General features: G+C 35.1%; 1 protein-coding gene across 3 annotated transcripts in view; it reads right to left on the reverse strand.

The window, feature by feature from the left end:
* The window catches only part of FBXO4 (F-box protein 4), a 277,900-nt gene that overhangs the window by 209,447 nt on the left and 42,038 nt on the right, over positions 1-26,415 (reverse strand). The window lies entirely within an intron of this gene.

Here is a 26,415-nt window from a genome sequence, read left to right on the forward strand (position 1 = left end):
GGGGCTTCATTTTGGGAAGATGAAGAGTTCTGTGGAGGGTGGTCGTACTATAATGTGAATATTATGTATATTCTACCACAATTTTTAAGTTTCAAAATTTAATAAAAATACCACATTTAGTCTGGTGTGGGAGAAAGATTGACAAACAAGCAATTGCATAGTAGTCAGTGATTAGTAAGGCAGTGATATGCGGCATCCATGCTGCATCCTAAATTCAGAGTCTGCATGCTAAACACTTTCCACAAGTAGCCCTTTTATTTAAAGTCAAAAGTAAGGACCAAGGTGTTACCATTTTGAAGTGTTAACTATTGAGCTCCATTCAGTCCACTATGATTCAGGACTCCTAGACCTGGCAGTTCAAAATCAGATAACAAAGGTAACAAATTCTTGGCTCTCAAGTTCCAAAGCCAAAAGAGGGGCAGAAAATATTTAGAAGATTCAAGTCCCCTCCTCAACACACACACACACACACACACACACACACCACAGATTCCCAAACTAGGTAAATATTCCACAGGGTGGAGGATAGAGGGGAGAGAAATGATCAGAATACAGGGAATTGGAGTTTAGATACTGAACAATTTGCCTGGACAATTGTTTGTGGCATAGAGTATCACAGGGACTAGTGAGAAACAGCATCTGGGAGGAGAGCCAGTGGCTGTCTCATGTTTTCAGTGCTCAGACACATTTTAGTCTACATCTTCTGAGAATTAAATGCACAACACCTGCTCTGAAGAGCTACCTTAGTTGCCCTTCTCACTGATGATAGACAGCAGGGTAGTCCAGCAGGAATGATGCCTATGTGCATTCAAAACTTGCTCAATCCCCATCTTATCTACCCTATTTAGATTAATCTCCCTTTCAACAGCTTAGGACTCTTGTATCTCCCTGAAAGAAAGGGTAGAGCTCTGAGTAACTGACAGTGATAAGGGAAGGGGAAAGAAAGAAAATTCGACCTAGGACATGATGGGTGGAATAAGCTCAAGATCTCCTATTCATCTGTATCAGTGTTGGAACAGAGATCAGCTTAGTTCTGTAATGGTTATAACATAATTAGAAAGCTTAAAGTGCTAAAAGCAAAAAGTCTGAGTACCACACATTAGAAATTTAAGGAGATATTCTGTGGAGAACTCTTTAGAAAAAATATAACAGTACTAATGTTTAAATAATGAAATCCATGCTAGGGCTCTTTTGGATGGGAGAACTAAAAGAGACCCCTCTACAACAAAGCAATGTCACCAGAACCATGCTCTTGATTCCTAGAAAACTCTTAGTTGGTTAGATACATTTATAGATACAAATTACAAAGTCACAGGGCATAACATTGTAGGGAGTCACAGTCAGGAGCATTAAGGGGGTTGGAAGAAATCAGGACAAATTATTGGGGTCCAGAGGTTTGGAAAGGGATCCAGCACTGACCACACTGCATTATCAAAACAAATCCCCTGAAAAGACTTTCAAACCATCTGCCCAAATTTACTCTTGCAGCTCTAGTTACAGACTTGACTCCTCTGAGACCAAGGGGGAAAACAGAAAGAAATCAAGCTGGTATGTCTAGTCCCTAAAATCTCCGAACAAGGGTCAGTCGTGCATCTTTGATAGGCCTATATCAATACTTTGCTCTTCATTAAAAGAGGTCAGCTGAATGCAAGATAATGGAACTCCCATGACCTATTGACTTTGTTTCACCATTAACTGAAATTATCCCTAAGCCAAATGTGACCAATTTCTTTCTTATTATTCACACAGTACTCAGTAGACTCCAGCTTCCTGGAATTCTAAATCTCTTAGCAATAATTTAGCAGTAATACCACAATGTCTCATTGTTCTCTAGTGAGAATCATCTCCATGTGATTCTTCACAAGTCCATTATTCATTCTTTTCCTCTCCTTCTGGCTGTTCTTTCTCTTCCCCATGGCAACTCCAAATTATTAAGTTTCTCATGGTACCAAATACAAGCAAATGGCTAGAAATGGGAAACTGTCTTGTGTGGATCTTGTTTCCTGTGTAAATACTCACCAGAGAGTAGACTCCTTTAGCAGCCCAATTTTAGAAACATTTGAATTAGTATATTGTGTGTTGATTCCACTGAACCAGTGGACTTGCTATTTAAGTGTAAAAAGATAAAATACTATTTAGTTTATAGTATTTTATTTATAAAATACTATATAGTTTATAGTATTTTATTTATTTGAAATAAAGTTTAAGTATTAATGTTTAATGAGTTAGATCACCTAAGAATCATGTTCATTAGCCTCAGGTGAATGTTGCATTAAAACTATTTGCACTGCCCACCTATGAAACCTTGATAGATAAAACAAGTGACTAGGGACATACTTAATCTATGAGTGTTTGCAATACAAAAATTGTATCTTGGGTGTAACACTTATCCACGAATTATATTCAGTTAGTAAATAGTGATTGAATACTACATCTAAGGAATAGAAAAAATAATACAGGTTTTTACCCTAGGGAGTTTGCAAATTTATAATCTTAGAGGGTAGATAATACTTTTAAGTAATTTTAATACAAATCAGTTGCAGCTGTTTATAGGTCACAAGATGTTAGAATCTAAAGTCAATTTCTAGGTAGCAAAAAAATGTAGCCAAAATATACCTTGAAAATCTCTTAAATTATCCATAAGGTACAATATTTACCCAGTATAACATAGTATTTTAAATATGTAATGTACATTTTAATATGAAATATAATAAAGAGCAAACATGCAAAAGTTGTTTAGGTTGTAGTATGTTACATATGTTATTTCATATAAAGTAACCGCTATTTGGTTTAAGTGTTTACACCCTAATATAGTTTCTTCCTTATATATAGGCATTTATATGATAGCGACATTTTAGAAAATTGCTTGGGGGTTTTGGCATGATATAAAACACATAACAATTGTTCTTCTTTAATATAATGGGAAATATATTTTCTGATTAGCATTTTCATTTGGAGCTTCTGAGTTTTAGAGATTGTTTCCAGACATTAAGTACAGATGCCAGTATTTCTCAATGGAAAAATGACAGAAAAGTAGTGATTGAACTGTAATCTCATAAACTTGATTTCATGAAAACTCATAGTAGTGCTTCAGGCTAAAGTAAAAGACATTGAAGTGAATAAATACAAAAGTGCAAAACATCTGGAACATAGTTATATGATAGGACTTGATATGCATAGAGAAGTAGAGAAGCAGGGCTTCATCAGGAAATTTTAGATCACAAAGTGTTTTGGATTCCAGGTTAAGGTGTTGAGAATATAATAGGTAACAGAGAGTCTCATTTGTATATTGTTTATATATTGATTATTTTTATGAGGAATCCAAAAATTACCTTGGGTGAGAGAAGAGGAGGGTTAACACTAGAAACAATCTAGTCAATAGAGCTTTTTTGGAACAAAATGGTTTAGCCTTGGTTTAAACCCACAGGTGCCCCCTACTGATGAGGAAAAGATGACAGCACAGAGGAACTATATGATCAATTCATCTAGAGCTGGAATAACCATGGATGAAATAATTTTCCTCAGAATGAAATAATAAAAAAAATCCTCAAAGTTCTCCAATACCTGAGAACATTATTCTCTGAAAAACAGCCGATATTCAATAAAAGTTCAGATGGAGGGCTGAGACCAAGAGGAGAGATTTCTTCTCTAATTGTTAGAGACATCAGTTCAGTGATTCAGAGACTTGTGGAGAAAGTAAAAGTATAAATCTTTATTTTAAACACCTTTAAAAATCTGGAAATAGTTTGGAAAAGTATTTATAACTTTTAAGAAAGCCAAGTTGGAAGCATTCCAGTCTCATATGACTGCAGCTCAAAATATCTCCTAGGTGCTATCTAGTACCATCATAAAGTATACTTATGAGGCAAATAAAGCATATAATTTAAATCTTAAACAGGGGAAACAAGGCAAGACTCTGTTCTCATTCTTTGGAAAAGAGCATTATTATTATACCACATCAGAAAATGAGCCCTCTATAGCACGCTTCATGTTCTCCTGCTGTGTCTTTTCTCCTTACAATTCCTTCCTCTTCCTTTATGTTTGATCCCTTTCCTCTAGAAGTGATAAGGGACATAAATGGTTCAATATTTGGGGCAGAAGAAGTGAGAAAGTATTTCCTTCTCCCCATTGCACCAAGTTCTCATCAATTACTTTTGGCATTTTGGTAGCCAGTTTTGAAAATAACCAGCTGTATGCTCACTTAGATAAATTAATGCCTCTGTGCCTCACTTTCCTTATGTATAAAATGAAGAGGATGGAATATGGTCTTTAACATCCTTTCCAACTGTAAATTCAAAAGTACTACTTAGGGGTATCTGGGTGGCTCAGTGGTTGAACATCTGCCTTTGACTCCAGTTGTGATCCTGGGATCAAGTTCAGCATCGAGCTCCCCGCAGGGAGCCTGCTTCTCTCTCTGCTTATGTCTCTGCCTCTGGTGTGTGTGTCTCTCATGAATAAATAAATAAAATCTTTAAAAAAAAAACACTACTTAGAATTGTAGAACTCAAGAAGAGCCAACTCCTAAAAATATTCTGTTTTTCTTCAAGAGAAAAAAATTGAACTGGAATCGACTTTTGACGGCTTATAATTATTTCTCTTCCATTTTAATTTCTCCTTATTTGAAGTCTGAAAAAAAAACAGGCTACATTTCAGAGATACATGGAGCTTTAAATTTTTAAAAATATTTTTATTATTATTATTTATTCATGAGAAACAGAGAGACAGAGAGAGAGAGAGAGGCAAAGACACAGGCAGAGGGAGAAGCAGGCTCCATGCAGGGAGCCCGATGTGGGACTTGATCCGGGGTCTCCAGGATCACGCCCCAGGGCCGAAGGTGGCACCAAACCACTGAGCCACCGGGGCTGCCCTGGAGCTTTAAATTTACACAAGTGACAATTTTCCAAAATAAAGTAATTTTTTTCTGGTCCTAATAATATTTAAACATGAATGTGTGACTTTTATGGCCCTATATATTCAAGAATTGTTGCTATTTGATTCAATATTACACATATTATTTTCAAATTTTCAGCTTTAAAAAAATTTTTATCTCTCTTAAAAAGATTTGGAATTCTCTTTATTTCTCAAAGATCCCTGTCTTTGTATTTCTACTCTATTCACTTCTAAAAGTACTATCCATTTGTTCTCAGACATTTTTGTTTTCTTTTGTCTCTTACATAAAAGCAGTAAGTTTACTGATTGTGAAATTTAAATTTGCCAAATTTAATACTAAAACCCTTTAATTTAAAAAAGGGGGCTTCAGCAAGCGTGACTGCTCCAAATCTTTAAGAATGTTTTGTATGGTCTGGTTATAGTCTCATAGGGGCATTAAAGGAAAGGAATAGGTGATAAGACAACCTGGAACTGACCATTTCATAAGCAGGTATTTATGGAAATATAGAAATATAAAAAGTCAAATCATAAGCAATTGTAGTAAAGGCTACATAGATGGCAAAATGCTCATCTATTGTTTTTGCCAACTCAGCATCTAATTCCTCTTTTGAAAACTACCACGTTTTCACTTGAAGAATCCTCCCTCCTTCACTCTCAGCCTATGTAGTTCAAGGGCTCTAGGGAGAGCCTGTGTACCAAATCTGGACAATTACAGCACCGCCTCCTTCAGGCCACAGAGGTTGGTACCAGGATGGGCAAGTAACCCAAGACAAAATGAAATGTTAATCTGTGTTCTTGTCTCAAGTCCAAAATTTGTCTAACTCTACTGTTATTTAAGTTCCTTGAAGTTGTGGTTATTTTTTTTCTTCTTTGAAAGAACAACTATATTACCTATCAACTTATCTCATAAAATTCTTCTAAGGAGGAAATGAGTTAATATACAACTTATGAAAGTGTTTCTAAGCACGATGTATAATAAAAGCATATGAAATTATGACATGGCGGGATCCCTGGGTGGCGCAGCGGTTTGGCGCCTGCCTTTGGCCCAGGGCGCGATCCTGGAGACCCGGGATCGAATCCCACATCGGGCTCCCGGTGCATGGAGCCTGCTTCTCCCTCTGCCTGTGTCTCTACCTCTCTCTCTCTCTCTCTCTCTCTCTCTCTTTCTGTGACTATCATAAATAAAAAAATAAATAAATAAATAAAAGAAATTTGCCTTTTGGGATCCCTGGGTGGCGCAGCGGTTTGGCGCCTGCCTTTGGCCCAGGGCGCGATCCTGGAGACCCGGGATCGAATCCCACGTCAGGCTCCCGGTGCATGGAGCCTGCTTCTCCCTCTGCCTGTGTCTCTACCTCTCTCTCTCTGTCTCTCTGTGACTATCATAAATAAAAAAATAAATAAATAAAAAAAAAGAAATTTGCCTTTTGGGATCCCTGGGTGGCGCAGCGGTTTGGCGCCTGCCTTTGGCCCAGGGCGCGATCCTGGAGACCCGGGATCGAATCCCACGTCAGGCTCCCGGTGCATGGAGCCTGCTTCTCCCTCTGCCTGTGTCTCTGCCTCTCTCTCTCTCTCTGTGACTATAATAAATAAATAAAAAAATTAAAAAAAAAAAGAAATTATGACATGGCATAGTTGAAATAAAAAATACATACCTTACATATATAATGCTATTATATTAAAAATAATATGTAAGTGTGCTTTAAAAAGCAAAATGCAATATATAAACACAAGGTCATGGTTGATATGATGCTATAATAGCATCATAGCAGGTTTGCTATTAAGAACCAGGGCATGGGTTTACTGAAATTGGGGATAAATTCATATTATCTGAGCCCATTAATTCATTTATTTTTCAAGGATTTATTGAACACACTATGTGCCAGGTACATTCACTGGGGTCACACAAAGGCTATACTGGATATGCATATTGTATTATACATATATACACATATGTATCAAGAAAATGTTTATTTAACATATATATGTATATATACATATATATTACACATATATACACACATATGTATCAAGAAAAAATGTTATTTAACATACATTCTCCCATGACACATACACAAAAGTAAGTAATATATAAAGAACTATAGCTGTTTCTGCCTTCTACTTTTTTTCAAATATTTTATTTATTTATTAATTCATGAGAGAGAGAGAGAGAGAGAGAGAGAGAGAGAGAGAGAGGCAGAGACACAGGCAGAGGGAGAAGCAGGCTCCATGTAGGGAGCCTGACGTGGGACTCGATCCCAGGACTCCAGGATCATGCCCTGGGCGGAAGGCAGGCACTAAACTGCTGACCCACCCAGGGGTCCCTGTGTCTTTGCCTTCTAAAGGAATTAACCATATGGGGGGGGGGAAGTCCTTGAATAAATATCTGAGTTTAGCAATCATTAAGGAAAATGTCTTCATTTGAAGTTTCCATATGTTTTCTACTGTTAAATGATAGAGTTCTCAAGGGAGAGCCCTTTGCTTATCAGAAACTTTAATGCGTTTGGAGATATGACAAGTAGGGCCACAGTTTAGATTTGGATCATTATAGTAAAAGCCACACTTATATGTGGCAGACAATGCCCAAGTCATGTACTACAATAACTCAGTGAATGTACATCGCAGCACAATGGAAGAGTTACTCCTATCATCCTCACTAGAGAGTAACCAGAGTTATTCCTATCATCCTCACTAGAGAGTAACCAGAGTAACCATAATATCATCATTATACAGCTTGAAAGTGACAAAGCTGGGATTTGAACCTGAGCTCTCAAACCTTTGCCCTTAAATAGTACATGGGATTGCCTCCTTAGGTGCTTTATCAAGTCAGAGGGTAATATTATGAGAGACATTAGAGAGAAAGTGTAAAAATAGAAACCCACTAATATGGCCGGACTATTGAGATCCATGTGAAAAGATATCCAGCTAAAATTCTTTAGCAGCAGATATGACTGATGAGCTTTATAAAAGACTTTTATTGAAATTTAATGAATCTACCAGTCAGTTCATCCATTTAAAGTGTGCTATTTACAAAAAGACAAGAAATAACAAGTATTGGCAAGGATATAAAGAAAAAGGAACCCTGGCATTGGATATGTAAACTGATAACAGCCACTGAAAGTATGGAGGGTCCTCAAAAATTTAAAAATAGAAATACCATATAATCCAATAATTCTATTGGGTACTTAAGCAAGGAAAACAAAAACACTAATTTGAAAAGATACATGCACCTCTATATTTATTGCAGTATTATTCACAATAGCCAAGATATAGAAGCAACCTAAGTGTCCATTAATAGATGAATGGATAAGGAAGATGTGATATGTGTGCATGTACACACACACACACACACACACACACACATACATACAATGGAATATATGCAGACATAAAAAAGGATGAGATCATGTCATTTGAGACAACATGGATGGATCTAGAGGATATTATGCTAAATGAAATAAAAGACTGAGAATGGCAAATGCTATGTGATTCCAATCATATGTGAAATCTAAAAAAAAAAAGAAAAAGAAAAATCCCCAAATGAATAAAAAAATAAAAAGCAGAATCAGACCTCTAAATATAGAGAACAAACTGATGGTTGCTAGATGGGAGGGAGGGTGGAGAATGGGCAAAATGGGTAAAGGGTAGTGGGAAATATAAGCTTCCAGTCATGAAATGAGTAAGTCATGGGAATAAAAGGCGCAGCATAAATGATATGGTCAATGATACTATAATAGTGATGTATGGTGACATATGGTAGCTATGCTTGTGAACATGGCATAATGTATGAACTTGTCAAATCACTATGCTGTACTCCTAAAACTAGTATAACATTGTGTGTCAACAATACTCAAATTTATTATTATTTTTAAAGATTTTATTTATTTAACCACGAGAGACAGAGAGAGAGAGAGAGAGAGAGAGAGATGCACAGGCAGAGGGAGAAGCAGGGTCCATGCAGGGAGCCCAACGCGGGACTCAATCCTGGGTCCCCAGGATCACGCCCTGGGCTAAGGGGGTTGCTAAACTGCTGAGCCACCAGGGCTGCCATATACTCAAATTTAAAAAACAAAATAAAGTGTAAGATTTATTGGTTTTTCTTACATTCACAAGGCTGCATAACGATCACCACAATCAATTTTGGAACATTTTCATACCCCAAAAAGAAACTTCATTCTGAGATGGAGTGACATACACTACAAACCAAGAATCCCCTCTCCATCATGCATAGGTCATAGAAAGTCACAGTAAATCAGCCTCCATATGAAGAACAGTAACATCTTATACCCATAATTTTCATCATACCTTAAAATATGTGTCTATATGTGTAACTTCATTTGGTACTCCTGATGTAACCCTATGTTGTCATCAGTGGAATACTGTCAATTCTTTATCAATGAGAAAACTAAAACTCAGAAATATTATGTGCTGTCATTAGCTCCTTGCAGAGGGAAACCTAAATACAAGTGTCTTGATTCTAAATTATATAAATCCTGTTCCTTTTTTATTGTACAATGTTTTATGAATTGTAGATAAGCTAAACATATCCATCTCTGAAATCCAGTAACTTCGAAAACTCTCCCATGGATCAAAAAGTAGTCAAAATTACAGTTTTTTTATCTGAATACATATGTTATTTCTTTTTCTATCATTACAGTATTTCTTTTTCTATCAGTGCTAGCCATCAAAACGTCACTCTGCAAATGAGGAAGTTATTCATCCCTTTTGCCACTATTGTCATTTAAAAAGTCTGGAGTTTGTGAGATTATGTTTGTTATCATAGTAATGAACAGCAACATCAAACTCTATTCATAAATCATCCTATATAAGTAAAGCAAACAAAAAAATGAGACCAGATAAACACTGAGAGTTTCGTTTACTTAAAACAGAACCCACATTTAATGATAATAAAAATGTGTACAAAAATTAAGTTCAACATTTACTGCATGACCACTATAAACCAGGTTTTGTACCAGTTTTTGGCAATAAAGAAAGAAATTACATCAGTTTAGAGCCATTGGCACAGATCACTTTTTCTGCAGTTTGCTCTTTCAACTAAGGCTATGGTTGGGTTTGCCACTATTTTGTTTTGATGTGTAAGCTAATAAACTAAAAATATAGGATACAACCATTCATCCTTAAAAATAATGCTATTAGGGCAGCCTGGGTGGCTCAGCGGTTTAGAACCACCTTCAGCCCAGGGCATGATCCTAGAGACCCTGGACTGTGAGTCCCATGACGGGCTCCCTGGCAGAGTCTGCTTCTCCTTCTGCCTGCCTCTCTGCCAATCTCTCTCTGTGTGTCTCTCGTGAATAAATAAAAACTTTAAAAAAAATAATGCTATTAAAAATACTTAAAAGGGGGATCTGGGTGGCTCAGTCAGTTAATCATCTGCTTTTGGCTCAGGTCATGATCCCAGAGTCCCAGGATAGAGCCCTGAGTTGGGCTCTGTGCTCAGGAGGGAGTTTGCTTGAGATTCTCTCTCCCTCTGACCCTCCCCCTGCTTGTGCTCTCTCTCTTCCTAATTTTCTCCTCTCTAAAATCAATAAATAAAATAAAATAATACTTAAATCCATTAAAATTTTTCATAATGTGTTTTTACATTAAAAACAGATTATAAAATAGTATTTATAGTGTGATTATGATTTTCTTCTCTCAATTTTATTGTGTTTTCTTAAGATATAATTCAGAGTTGAAGACTGCATTTGCTTTTTGAAAATCAACATACTAAAAATTTAGTAGCTGGTAGAATGATATACCTGGAAGTCTTCAAATCTGGCAGTAGAAAGAATAGGAAACCCTACTTGCTGAAAAGATCTCACCTTAAGCAATTTTCCATTCTAGAAACCACTTATTTGATAAAGCCTCTTCAAGAGTCCCAGTCAATTAAAAATAAAGTAAAAACAATCCCAAAACATTTTCAGTTCAAATCTGAAAATATATCCCCAATAAATCAACCTGGCACTGTAATGAATTTCTTCATGTAAGCTTTTTGATTGGCTATCTTACCCATAAAAGAGTTTTTCCAGAGACCAAGCCTGGCTCCAAATAGACCTAATAATGCTTCCCTTTCATAGTAATAGGATTGAGAAATGTTTGCTTCAGGATCACAGGATTGAATAGGAGACATTCCTCTGCCTCTTACATTCTCTTCAAGTTTCCTTTTAACAATGAAAAGTAAAAGACTGGGTTCAACAAAAGTCCTAATAGAGAAAGCAGAACCTTGACTTCAGCCCCTAAGTTCTCAGATCCACTAAGAGTTTATAAACCATCATTTCTCATGAACCCCACATAAACAAAGACTATTTATACTTTCGTTTCACAGACAAGGATAGGATTGATTGCTAAACCTAGTATTAGTTTAAATAAACTGTGTACTATGTTGCAACAGTACATAAAGAACTAGAGAAAAATCTAAATAAAACTGTTTTTATTTATTATGTGAGAGGAGGGATATTTCTTCCTATGAGAAAATGGAAAATAAAGGTAGTACACTTTTTTTTAATTGAGGAAGATCAAACAATGCATATTCTTTCAAACTATAAACTAGGAGATACAGTCACCTGCTAAGAATGTGAAGGTAGTGTTGAAATTAAGGAATTCAGGAAAGAGCAAAAAGATTTAAAATAGCTATAAATATACCAGAATGAAAGGGGATGAATACAGGAATTGTCAAGTAGCAAGGAAAATCCATTTGAGTTTGAAAAGCAGAAATCAGGAGAAGACCAGTCAGCATGGTTTAATGATTTCTCAACCAGTGTTGAGGAGCCCAGAAAGGCAAGTAAAAATGTATTTGGAGTAAGTTAATCAGACTTAAACTTTTGCAAGGAGAGCCCGGAAGACTGTCAAGTAGGGAAAAGACTGAAAGTCTGCAGGGATATCATCAACTTAATCCTAGGCTAACAGTAGACTCAAGCTTTAACAGAAGATAATCAGGTCATTAGGAAAACATAAAGGGATAGTAACCAAACTTAGCCACTTCTGTAGAAGTAAGGGAGTTGGTGGACAGTAAAGTAGATTGTGGTCAGAGTTACTAAGTCTATAGTTGACAATACTGGAGAAGAGTTATAATAAGGCTAAGAGAGGCTTATGTAGAACTAAGAGTCAGTGGTTTAGTAGAGGCCGAGGAACTGTAAGGGTCAGATATCAGAAGGGACAATAACATGAATATTGACTCAACCAGGATGGTGATGAAACAGAGAGCTACATTCTAAGCAAACTGTTTAATCTAGAATTTAGATTTTGTGCTGGAGATGTAGTGGGATAGAGTTCATGCTGAAGAAGATGAGAAAAGGCAATACGAATGTAGACTTCAAAAAGGAAGGATATTCATTGGGGATAGAAAATATGTTCCTTAGTAGTGAGGAGCAGAGACATGCTGATCCCTACTACTTTCATAAAAGGTTAAAGAAGTTGCCTGGTGTAATATTAAAATCAATGAGTCCAAAAGCCAAGAAAATGAAGAATAACCATTTACTCATTTTTTTTTATTTTTCCCTGTGCGGCTCTTTCCATGGTCCAATGAAAATACTATTAAAATGATGTTACCTCTCAACTCAGAATAATCATTAAAAAAACTATCTACAGTACCTTTTCAAAATAATGATAACTAAAACTGTAATCATAATAGTTTTAAGAAACTGGTACTATTACTGGAGAATTAGTCAGATATTGGAGAGGTTCCCTGATTAGCTCCTACTTTTCAGCTCTCAGCTCAAACATTATTTTCTCAGAGAAACTCCACCACCAATACTTCTTCATTGTAGTCATCATTGTTACTCTTTCACATTTGTCTGACTTTGATAAATACCATCCCCTGAACTACATTGTAAGTTTCATAAAGCAATGAGTAATTTTAAATTCTTTATTCTATATATACCCACCATCTGTCCGATTGCCCACCACACTGAAATATTTTTTGAGTGATTTAATGAGTGATATCTGTCTAAATTCCCTTACAACCTTAAACTAGGCAGTTTAGGTTTAGGTTTAGGCAGTTTAGGTTTTATTCCAAGGTTTAAGCAATCAGATTTGGTATATAGGACATACAGAATCTAAAAAATGCAATTATAGAAAAAGTGGTAAGATCAAGGGAGGTTCATTGAAATCAGCCACTTAACTGTGTAATATTTAAAACTACTTAGTAATATCTTAAAATTATCAGTGCATTTTATGATAATAGTATTTTTGCACTAAGTAAAGAATCAAGATGCTGACTCACATTTAAATCCCACTTTATTTTTTTAATAAACATTAACCACTTTTTATTTGCACTTCCTTGATTACTAGTAAAGTTTGACATGTTATTCTGTATTTGTTTAGCTCCTTGTATTTCTTTTTTTTTGTATATTTTTTATTGGAGTTTGATTTGCCAACATATAGCATAACATCCAGCGCAAATCCCGTCAAGTGCCCCCCTCAGTGCCCATCACCCAGTCACCCCATCCTCCCACCCACCTCCCCTTCCACTACCCCTTGTTCGTTTTCCAGAGTTAGGTGTCTCTCATGTTCTGTCACCCTCACTGATATTTCCCACTTTAGACATAACTACTATAACCTACTAGGTCCTTCTGGAGCCAGTATGCACATGGCAGGCAGACACATTTTGTATCTGCCATGTTCCCTTTTTCCTTTTGGAGAAATTGATGCTAAAGCCTAGATTGGTAAGACCAAGGAAGGAGTCACATAGCTAATACACATAGTTCCTGGGTATGAACATTTTAATAGTACTCTTTGGTCTGAATCAAAGGTGGAATGTTTAAGCTAAAATGAATGAAAAGCAAGTGCTGACACAGGAAGCAGTGGGGAGATATTTTGGAGAGATGCTGGCATCTCTAACTAGAGCAATTTGACAAATACAATAAAGAAATAACGCAATGCACATAGAGTATGTGACCTCTGCTGTTGTTTTAATTGGGCGTGCACTCTGATCTTTAAATGGTTTAATTGGATCAGGTAGCAATAAGACCCCAAGGTAAATATATTTTAATACATGCAAAGAGAGCTTTAAAGAAGATTATCAAAATTAGAGTGATCACTTAGCAACCCAATATCTTTCCATTTGTGTCTACAGCAACTTGCTAAGGTCTTGAGGGAATTTAGATGAATAAGTTCTGAATTAATAGGTATTTTGACTTTAAAATACCACTCCAAATTTAATTACATTAATCATATCTAGTGTGTTTATTTATACATAAATCAATCAGCCTCTTGAGCTATTTCTTGACTGCTGACATCTGAATCTACTTTTTCATCAGCATTTCTTATTAATGATAGCCAATGATAATAACTAATTAAGTTAGAAGGAGCCCTTATAATGCAAACTGAAAATTCTTTAGCATAAAAGAGGTTCGTTATGTTCACTGGCATGATGCTTAATGTTAGCATCATGATAGCTTCAATTTTTTTCTTAAATCATTTAACTTAATTCCATGGTTAGTTAATAGAGAACACACTGAAAAGATTTTAATCCTTTGAAATTTGTTCAGTTTGCTTTATGATTCATCATATGGTCAAGTTTGCTAAACATCTGTGTGCATTAAAAGGAAGTTATAGTCTGTCATTGTTGGTTCAGTGTCCTACATGCTCAGTTAAGTCATTAATTTTGTTGTTCAGGTTTTCTGTTTTGTTTTTCGTTTGTTGGATAAATAAATTTTAAAACCAGAGCCAAGTGATTTCTAAGAAATCAGTAGTAGGGGTGAGATAAAGAGAGTATTCAAGGTTTTCTCCAAGATTTTTGATCTGAGCAATGAGAAAGATTAGTGGTAATTACATGAGATGGAGAAGAAAGGAGAAAGTGTTACTTCACATGACCTACATCCTCCTACACATCTGCTGTCTTGTCTCTTCCTCCAACCTCCCCCACCTGCTCCCTATGCCCTGAAAGACTTGATGCAAATGAACATGCAGAGATAGTACTCTAGAGCTCTACTACAGGGTTAGCTAACACAAAAGAAGTTCTCTAATTTCCCTTCTCCCCTTCTCACAGTATTTTCTCATGACATGGCCTATGAAAGAAGCTGGTCTTCTATTAGGCCCAAGAGAAGTGAAAGGGAGCTACACAGGGTTTCATGAAAAACCCTCTGAGAGGAATGTGATTCATTTTATTATATGGATACGGTAAAATTGCACATAAGCAAATATTTCATTAATTTATTAGAACGTTGCATATCCTTACCATATACCATAGCTTTGAATCTATAGATGCTGCAAAAACATAATGAAATGATACTCAAGCTTATCCAGAGGTCAGAAAGGTTTAAGGTCATTTTTCTACAGTATCATCCCTCACAAGCTCATTCTTATCCCTGTATAGTTTTTTATTTCTATAGGATTTCAATGCCTAACTGAACTCAGAAATTTGAGGACCCTTCAACAAAAACAATATATGTGAGCATGCATAGACAGCTATTTGATAAAATCCTTTGGAATAATTATTCAACTCTCCAGATCAGGCCAGGTCAGGACAAATTGGTAATTCAAGGAATTTGTGATGTGTTATGAACAGAGAAATAAGGTTGAAAGCAGTGATGGCTGCTTTGTTTAAGCAGTGATGGAGCTGATATTTATGATTTCCATTTTATTTTTTTAAAGGCTTTCTGAACTAACATGATGTTCTAATCTCTAATAAAAACAGCCTAATTGCCCCACCATTTAGACTGCAATCATAAAGGTCTAGTTTTTTTTTTTTATAAAAACACTGCTCATTCTTAGATTACAGTGTATTCATAAACAAACCCCTATGTGTTGTTTGTTTTTTTTTTTTTTTTTGAGGTAGAGAGAATGTAGCATTTAGTTGCATGAAATTGAACTCAGGGATTAAACCAAAATGGATTTAAACTGGAGAGCATTATGTTCTCCATGAAAAGCAGGAAGATAGTAGCATTCATACTAAGTCAAAAAGCAATGAAAATAGGAAATAAATCAAAATTTACATAAATATTAGAATTTTATTATTTTTTCTACTCAAAGCTATATTATTTTCTTGTATGAGAAAATCAACAACAGAAGTATTTAAGAACTCACAAACCTTCACTTTGTACTTAGAACATGTTTGCATTTTTGTAGTGTTATGCCTTCTGAGAGCTAATAATAACATAATTTCGGGTCTGTGGACTATCTTGCCTAGAGTTAACACTTGAGTAAATGACTAAAGTTCAAAAGATTCATAGAAATATCTCAAACACAATTCTGAAAAAGGGATCATTCCATTGCAGCATCTCATGAATTTAATACATGAATACAAATAGTAATATCACATTTTGTTCCCTGGACCTAAGCTCATCAAAGTTCAATTTTGTTTCAGCAGGGAAGAAAGTTAATAGGAGGCTACATCTGTCTTTAAATAACTCAAGTAAATTCTCTGAAAATGATTCAGTCTTTTCTTGTTTTTGTATCTTCCTTCTCCCTCTCCCATCCCACACACATCCCCCCAAATGAAAGCAATCTTATAGTCGATAACTTTTTTTTTCCTCTGAGTCAAAAGTGTAGTAAATTTTGCTTTGGGTGGTTATGCCAAACAGTGGAGCCAAGAGGTAAGAGAAATAAACATAGGACAAGACATAGGACAAGAAAATAATCTCAAATTAAATGAGGGCTTTTCAAAAACCTTAATAAGCTCTAAAATCCTCAAAACTGTATTAAGGATTAGGGACTGCTCTCATCCCACCTTATACAATATTTTCTGAATTTACAAAAAAAGAGTTCAGTTCAGTTTCAAAAATTATAACTGCCATAACTGATTGCTGAGTTGGAAGTGTATGTTGTGAATCAAATGTGCAGCATTTACTGTTAAAGAAAAAAACACAGAGTCAGAAATTTTAAATAGAATGTTTGAAATAATAAGTGTGAGATATAGGGCACAAAACAGTTCCACTTTTTGAACTAAGAATCAGGTAGAAATATATTTATTTTTCTTTTAAAAATATTTTTTGTGGGGATCCCTGGATAGCTCTGTAGTTTAGCGCCTGCCTTTGGCCCAGGGCATGATCCTGGAGTCCTGGGATCAAGTCCCTTGTCTGGCTCCCAGCATGGAGCCAGCTTCTCCCTCTGCCTGTGTCTCTACCTCTCTCTCTCTATGTCTATCATGAATAAATAAATAAAATCTTTTAAAAATATTTTTTGTTTGTTTTGTTTTGTTTTTGTTTTTATTGAAGTTCGATTTGCCAACATATAGTACAAGTGCTCATCCCATCCAAGTGCCCTCCTCAGTGCCCATCACCCAGTTACCCCATCCCCCTGCCCACCTCCCCTTCTGAAACCTTTTGTTCATTTTCCAGAGTTGGGAGTCTCTCATGGTTTGTCTCCCTCTCTAATTCTTCCCACTCATTTATTTATTTTTAGAGAGAGAGGGGAGAGAGGAGTGGCCGAAGGAGAGGGAGAGAATCTCAAGCAGACTCTCCGCTGAGCTTGGAGCTGATGTGGGGCTCAATTTCACAGAGCGAGATCATGACCTGAGCTAAAATCAAGAATCAGACGCTTAACCAACTGAGCCACCCAGGCGCCCTACTTTTCTTATTTATAGTTTAACAGTTGGATTTTTCCTATAAACTAGGGAGCAGCTGATGGGTTATGTCATCTAACTCTTTTACACCATGTTAGCAAAAGGCTCTGCTTTCTCTTTCAGACAGATAAGGTTAATAATAGTTTTTAAAAAAACAATAATAACTAAGTTTTATTAAAAGCTTACTATTTGAACTCTTACTTGAATCAATTAAGTTCCCTCAGTGAGCTTATGAAGAATACACTAGTATTATCCATTTAACCAAAAAAAGCCAAGTCTCAAAGGAGTAAATTAGTAAGCAGAAAAGAATTATAATCCAGGCTGACTTCCTCATGAACACTCTTAACCTCTCACTTGCATAGCCCATAACATTAAGTCTATGTTTTTCCTTTGCACTACTCATCAAACCTGGAATTTTTCTCTTGTGACTCTTTAAATTTTATTTTATTTTTTAAAAAGGTTTTACCCATTTATTTGAGAGAGAGAGAATGGTAGAAAGGGCACCATTAGGGAAGGGGCAGAGAGAGAGGGAGAAGCAGATTCCCCTCCAAGAAGGGACCCCAATATGGGGCTTAATCTCAGGATCAGAAGATCATGAATCAAGCCGAAGGCAAAAACCCAACCAAGTGAGCCACCCAGGTGACCCTAAATTTTATTTTAAATATGTTTCATCCCTTAGTAATTGTAAAAATTCTAGTAAATAAATTTAAGAATGGTTTCTGATGTTGTTGCTTTTCTATTACTAGTTTTGCTTACATTTCCCTCCCTATACTATTTCTTTCAATGTTACACTAATCATCGTCATTAGCAACATCCATAAAGATTTACTTCTACTGTCTGAAAACATTTAGCAAATATAATATCCTAGGCCCTACTGAATAAGTTATTAAATAGATAGATAGATAGATAGATAGATAGATAGATAGATAGATAGATTAGTACTAGATTTTGAAGGGAATTACATATCTTGCTAAATTGTCTCCTTGAAGGCAATGGGAGACATTTAGATTATGCAGTACAGTAGTGTCATATTCGGTGATTTGCTGATTAAAAAAATCACAAGGGTGGAAGTTTGAAAAAGAGTGAAATTAGATGCAGGGAAATCAGTTAAGGAGATTTTGCCATTTAATTTAGGCAAAAAATTATGTTAACAGGAATTGAAAGTTAGGGTAGATAGAAAATCTTTTAAAGAGATAATCAGACTGAAGCCACATTCTAATAGTAAAGAGGAAAGACGCAAAGTACATCTAAGGAACAGAAGTCCTTCTATACAACCCAGTATCACAACACAGGCAGGTACACATCACCACTCAGGGTTTTCATGCCTGGGAAGAAAGCTGGATAATAAAAAGAAAATGAGTGTAATCACCTAGAGCTAATTTTACCTACCATGAATAAAGATTTAACAGATCAGAAGATAAAAATGAGTAAGTGCCACTTGTCATCCTCCTACCTGCACGTCAGTAGAGCAATATGGGTTTTTCACTTATCTTCATACTCCTCTGGTCAAAAGAGGTGGAAACCTCTGCTCTTATAGCAGAGCAAAAACAGAGGAAGAAAACATGGGGCTATTTTTTTTCTCCCATGAAGGGAGCTTCCATGAAATCTCTCTTAGAAAATATGATCCAAAGGCCAAGAGTAAGTGAGCCTTAGGAGAGTGAGTACTAATGTAATGCAAGATCAAACACCTGTCCAGCCACCACAAATGACCACAACCTTACCTGAGAGCTACTCCCCAAAGTCTTGCCACATTTAATATTCCTCTTTGACCTATAGAAAGATAATTTAAAGTGAAGATGATTTATTTAGCCTGCAAAAAGTTAATTCAAAAGGTTCTTCTTTGTGTCTGGATAACATTATCAGATTTTATATTTTCAAATTGTTCCTTCCATTTACCAAGTAAAATACTTATAAAAACACAAAGATATAATATCATGACGACACTGAAGATAAAATTGATGGGACAACTCATTGTTAGAATCTATTACAAACCCCATAGACAAAACTGAGAATCACAACGGATGGCAATCTCCATATTTTCTAATTGTTTGTTGTTTATTGTCTTCCCTGGCAGGCTATATTATGAAAATAATATATTAAATTATATTAACAATGATAGAGAGAAGGGAAAGACAGTTACATTGGGATTTAAGTCATGGGGACTCAAATAATGATATTTAATTATTGATTTAGACAAACTATTTTTTTAAGATTTTATTTATTTATTCATGAGAGACATAGAGAAAGAGGCAAAGGCATAGGCAGAGAGGGAAGCAGGCTCTCAACAGGGAGCGTGATGGGGGGACCTGATCCCATCACAAATACTGGAAAAACATATGGCATACTTAAAAAGGCATAAAAAAGAGAAATGTCAAAGAATTAAAAAAAGAATCAGAAAATACAATAGACAGACATATCTATTGCAACAGTATATCTAAATAGCTTAAATTCAGCACCATAAAATTAGTTTAGCTAAAGAAAATTAGACAAAATGACACAAGTAAGCTAAAAAGAAAAATGATGGGTGAAGATATATAGAAAAAGGCAATACAGAGAAAGAAAGGTGGTAACAATAAAATTAGATAAAGGAAAAATCAGGTAAAAATTATATAAGGATCATTTTATATTGATAAATATTTCAATTCATAATAAAATGATGTGTATAATTAAGAATGTCTCTGTAATGGGTAATGTTTTCTTGTAATAACAAATATGTAAACTAGAATAGATTTTAAAAATTGACACAGATGGTAGTATTAGAAGTCTATATGTACCCCTTTGAATTTCAGCAAATTTAGTAGGCAAAAATCAAGCTACTGAGAATATTAATCATATGTTAAGTTATTTCATGTTATATAGACAACACAAGAGTATGTTTTATATTGTAAGGATTATGCTTTTTAAATAAAATGCATAATTGTAAAATCAATAAATCTGACTACATGAAAAACAAAGTTAATAGGAAAATTAGAATGTTTAGCATGAATAATATGGAAAAGGATTAATTTTTGTCAAAAATATAAATTATTATGAAAAAACACTAGCAATCTAACAGATAAATGAGTAAAACATTGATTACTCACATAAGTAGTATAATTTTATTAAATATAAAGAAATTTTAAGTTTGCTATTTATCAAAAACATATAAATTAAATCAGCAGTGAAACTGGAGGATGCTTACTGAATAAATCCAATTTTTAATTACTAAGCCAAGTGAGAATGTCATAGGCTGAGCAGTCTCATATATTGCTAATGATAAAGCTTTCTGGGAAATAAGTGAAAAACTTGAGACTTAATAATGTTCAACATATCTTTTTTATTCAGTAAAGGGTACCCTTGTGGAAATTATACAAAGTACACACAAAAAAATGTAAGCACAAAAAAATGTAAGTACAGAAATCCTCTTTGCAATATTATATATGAAAACAAACAATATCTAAAATAAATCCATAATCCCTTAATTGAAAGCATTAGGAATTTTTTTTTTTTGCAATTCATCATTTTTTTTGGTCTCCACAATGCATAGACTAAGTCCTTGCATATTTAGGGCAACAGCTCATAATCTATTAATAATTCTGCTGGGTAATACCTTTAAATGGGATGAACATAGATATAGTCAATAGCCTCACATCAGTTTAGGTAAGTCTTGTCACTAAATTGGCTCAGGCCAGCCCAGGTGTCCTCAGATGAGTTACAAAAACTCTTCTTTTCACAGCTGTTTGGATTTTGAAATTAGAAATAAAGATACAAAATTTTGAAATTATAGAAAAGGGGACAATACTGATGGAATATTTGAAGCACTATTAAATTATGAAGCATCCATATGATAAAATATGACTTAGCAAATAAAATTAGAGTCAAAATGGTATAGTCTACAGTACAAGGAAAGTCTTTTTTATAATACCTGGTGGAAATATTAGTATTTGAAATTATATATATATACATATATTTCCAAGTTTAAAAATATGTGCATAGAATGTAGACAAAATATTATGAATGTTAATAGTAGTTCTTTCTCAGTGTTGGGGTAATGGCTGATTTTTTTGCTTTATTTATAAGTCTTATCTATATTTTCCAACTTTTAAAATAATGAGTATGTATTCCTTTTATCGCAGAAAAAAATACAGGGTTTTGAGGGTTTACGGTGTTATTATTAGGATAAATCTAAGCAAGTATTCTTTAACTCACAGAAAGATAAAAGCATATATTTAGTAACAAAATCTGAAATTCTTGACTCTAAAGGTGATTAACAGCAATAGTAGTTCACTAAGGCTTTGGAAACACTATCCCTAAGGAAATCTAAATGATTTACAACTCCTGCCTATATTCTTTTATTTATTCTAAAGATGTGTTTTATGTTCCAATTTCTCATTTAAAAAAAAAAAAAAGCTATTTATTTTTAGTAATCTCTACACCCAGTGTGGGACTCAAACTCACCACCAAAAGATCAAGAGTCACATGCTCTTCTTACTGAACTAGCCAGGCACCCCCCCAATTTTTCCTGTAGAATGTTGATAAAACAGTTGTTTGCCACGGGGAAATTAAAAGAAAGGGAGTAAAGAAAAATAAATTAGCTTCAAGATTTGTTCAATACCCTTTTTACTGCTTTCATCCTGGAATATGCAGAAATGATAATGTAAGAAAGTATTAACCTATGTGTTTGCTCAGTAAAGTTCACACTTACCAAAATATTATCTTGAATATATACCATAGTCTCTTTAGAGCTTCCTGGTCTCTTAGCATTTGAGTTCTCAGTCAAACATAATTTTTCTAGTCAACACATACCCCATATACCACCCAAATCTTTAACTTACATTTCCTTGAGTGGCTCAGGCTCTCTGTTCTATAAAGAGACATTGGAATTGAAATACTTTTTTAAAGTTTATTTTAACTAATCTCTATACCCAACATACAGCTCAAACTCATGACCCCAAAATCAACAATCACATGCCCCTGGGACTGAGCCAGGCATGCGCCCCAGAACTGAAAAACTCTTAAGACTGTTTCACAACAGACTCTCCCAGAAGGTTCCAAATGTTCAGTATTTGTTCCATTTCCCCAATCCTGTTGTAAATAACAACTTAGGATCTCATCTCGTTAGGTCATAGTCATCACTTGACTCACACAGGGAGTTAGTAGCTGATTATGAGTGAGCATCAAGGCATCTATTTTTAGATCTTTAAAACACAGACCTTCTGGCTAACCTATATCAATCTAATGAATGAATCATATTCTTTTGGTAAGAAAAGATGCAAAAGCTTGTCTTTAACCCTCCCAGTACCTTTCACTCCTATTAAGTCTGTTCTAACCCCCAGAGTTAGGGCAGCTGACTCCTGGCTAGTTGTCACAAACAACTTTTAGTTGCATAATGGCTTGATGCATCTCCTTGTTTTGTTTTGTATTTAGGTTGATTCTGGTATGTAGGTGATACAAATTGGTACACAGGGCCTCTAGTTGTATTTTTGAAAGTAAAAAGAAATCCTATGAAGGGGATATGATAATTTTTTTAAAATTTTTTTATTTATTTATGATAGTCACACAGAGAGAGAGAGGCAGAGACACAGGCAGAGGGAGAAGCAGGCTTCATGCACCGGGAGCCCGACGTGGGACTCGATCCCGGGTCTCCAGGATCACGCCCTGGGCCAAAGGCAGGCGCTAAACCGCTGTGCCACCCAGGGATCCCATCATTTTACTTTTAATCTATCTATGCTTTTATATTAACAGGGCCTCTTATAAATAGTGTATACTTTTATAATACATAATTTTTAATGAACTGAAGTTTTTAGCAATAAGCGAATATAAATTTGCAAAAGAGTGAAACATTGTAGTTCCAGACTCCTTGGATATTAGAAAGCTTGAGAATTAAAGTTGCAGGTCCTAGAAAAAGAAATAGCCACCAAGAACCAAGGATGTGTCTTAACAACAGCAGAGGAACTAACTGGATAAGTAGTATATACTGGAGGAGGCTTGTACTGGATCAACGCAATGATTGTTCTCTTTTTTTTTTTTATCTCCACATTCTAGTGATGTCACAGTTTTAGCTTGAAATTGGCGATGGGTGGAGTGGCTAACCACAGAAATCATCAAACACTACAAATCAGAACTCTCTTTCTCTCTTTCTCTTTTGTCCTTCAGGCAAGCTGTTAAGCATTTGCTAGACATAGACTAAGGTATATAGTTTTCAGAATTTTTAATAATGTAGCTAGTGGTAGGTGTGATTGTATATTCCTTCAAAGTCGGTGCAGGACACCTAGGTGGCTCCGCGGTTGAGCCTCTGCCTTTGGCTCAGAGCGTGATCCTGGATCTGGGGATTGAGTCCACATTGGGTTCCTGCAGGGAGCCTTCTTCTCCCTCTGACTGTGTCTCTGCCTCTCTCTCTGTCTCTCATGAATAAATAAATAAAGTCTTTTTAAAAAAAATTCAGTGCCATATGATGAAAAACAAACTCTACACATGAAGCAGGGTATTATTTGAAGTCAGTCTCTGATTAATTGAAGATATACATTGTAAACTCTAGGGCAACTACTAAATAAATTCTTTTGATATAAATAATAAGGCAATAGTGAAGATAAATGAAATAATAAGAAAAATGCTCAATTAACCAAAGATACAGAAGAGAAAGAAGATAAAAGAAATAAAGAACAGATAAAACAAATAGTAAGATTGTAGATTTTAATCTAACCAGATTAAAAATAACAACTTGTGAATGACCTAACCATACTAATTAAAAACAGAGAGTGTAAAACTGGATTTTTAAAAGTATACACTATTTATAAGAAGCCCTGTTAATAAAAAAGCATAGATAGATTAAAAGTAAAATGATGGGATCCCTGGGTGGCGCAGCGGTTTGGCGCCTGCCTTTGGCCCAGGGCGCGACCCTGGAGACCCAGGATCGAATCCCACGTCGGGCTCCTGGTGCGTGGAGCCCGCTTCTCCCTCTGCCTATGTCTCTGCATCTCTCTCTCTCTCTCTCTCTCTCTGTGACTATCATAAATAAAAAAAAATTAAAAAAAATAAAAGTAAAATGATGACAAAAGTTATACCATGCTAAAACCAACAAAAGAAAGCTAGAGTGGCTTTTCGGTCATACAAAGTTACTTCAGAACAAGGAATATTACCAATGTTTAAATTAGATAAATTAGATAATTAGATAAATGGGTCAATTCTCCAAGAAGATCTAACAGTTCTAAATGTATACACTCCTACCAACACACCTCAAAATACATAAATCAAAAACTGATAGTGCTGAAAGGAAAAATAGATAAATCCACAACTATAGTTCTACACTTCAATACTTCTCTCTGCAGGAATTGCTAAAACAGACAGGAAATCAGTTAAGATATAGGAGACATGAGCAACACTATCAACCAATTTGTCAATATAATGTCATATTATTGGCATTTATAGGACACTCCATCTGAGTGTCCACTCAGATGTGAGTCTCCACTCACAGCTGAGTAAGCATTTCTTTCAAGTGCATGTGGAATATTCAACAAGATAGACCACACTGGGGGCCTTAAAACAAATTTTACCAAATTTAAAAGAATAGAAATCATACAAAATATGTTTTTTGACCATAACAGAATTAAACTAGAAATAAGAGGTATATCTGAAAATCTCTGATATTTGGACATTAAAGCAGCAGTGAATATATCACATATCATCATTTCAACTGAGTTTGATTAGTTTTTTAAGTATGTGATTTAAAAATATGATGACCCCCCCCCCCATAGAACAATGAATTACTGTTGGTATATGCAGTCTTGTGTCTTATAGGACTAAATACATCACTTCTCAAAATGATGCCTGGCAGAGTGACTTCAATTTGAAACTGACATTCAAGAACTAGTCTAACACCATCTCCACATACCTATGTTCATATGACGACCTCCTAGTAATCCTTTTGGACAAATTCAAACATCCCTGAGAAGCCTTCCTTGATAATTGTCATGCCCACTCCTCCTCATCCCCAGAAATTAGACTTTCCTTCTTTCATGTTCCCATAGCACTCTGCACATACCTCTTGTAACACATGTGGTGTTCTCTGTCTGATTAACTTCAGTTGTCCTTCACACTTCTGTCCAGGTTCAATGCTGGTATTCCATGACTCATCTCCCCTACTTACCTTTACTGATTTGGACACCCCTCTTATATTAGCCCCAACACAATGATTAGTGTAAGGTTTCTCAATAGTAGAACTATTGAAATTTCTGACCTAATACCTCTTTATTGTGAAGGGCTGTCCTGTGCATTGTAGGATCTTTAGCAATATCCTTGACCTCTATCTGGTAAATACTAGTGGCACACACACCTCAGTCGAAACAATCAAAAAATGTCCAGCTCTCACTCTCTCCAATAAAATAAATACATCTTAAAAAAAAAATATCTCCAGGCATGGCCAAATGTCCTCTAAGGGGGCAAAATATTCCCCTTTTGAGAACCACTGAATCACTGCTACTAATCATACTGATTGTGATTAGTGTGTTTTTCTGTTTATTAACCTATTTTGGACCATTGATAACTCACAGAAAAAAGTGTATTTTCTTTCCGAAGCCCAGTAGCTAACACAGAGACTAAGTAAATGCTTATAAATATTTGCTGAAGAAAATGAATGAAATTATATTGGTTTGATCTTTACCACCTTTCTTCTTCCTTTTCCTTCTGGGATTAGAACATCCTTGAGGACAAAGAGCCTTATTCAGTCACTTTTATATTCCCTGATTCATGCATCAAAATAGTCTGATCCTTGTATTTATTGATTTATTTATTTATTTATTTTTTGATTCTTGTATTTATTATTAAATCATTCAACAAAAGAATTTCTCATGTAAATAAATATGTAAAGAACTGACAGATTATAACTCAGACTTTCAAGAGATAGTACAAGGGATTCATGTTTAAAAATATATACATATATATATAATGATTATAATATATATATAATGAAGTAAATGGGACCATAAAAGACTACTGATTATTATAGATAATCATCTGCATAAACTCTTCATAATTTATTTTAATCAATT

The sequence above is a fragment of the Vulpes vulpes genome, chromosome 4, assembly GCF_048418805.1.
Source record: "Vulpes vulpes isolate BD-2025 chromosome 4, VulVul3, whole genome shotgun sequence".
NCBI classification, from domain to species: Eukaryota; Metazoa; Chordata; class Mammalia; order Carnivora; family Canidae; genus Vulpes; species Vulpes vulpes.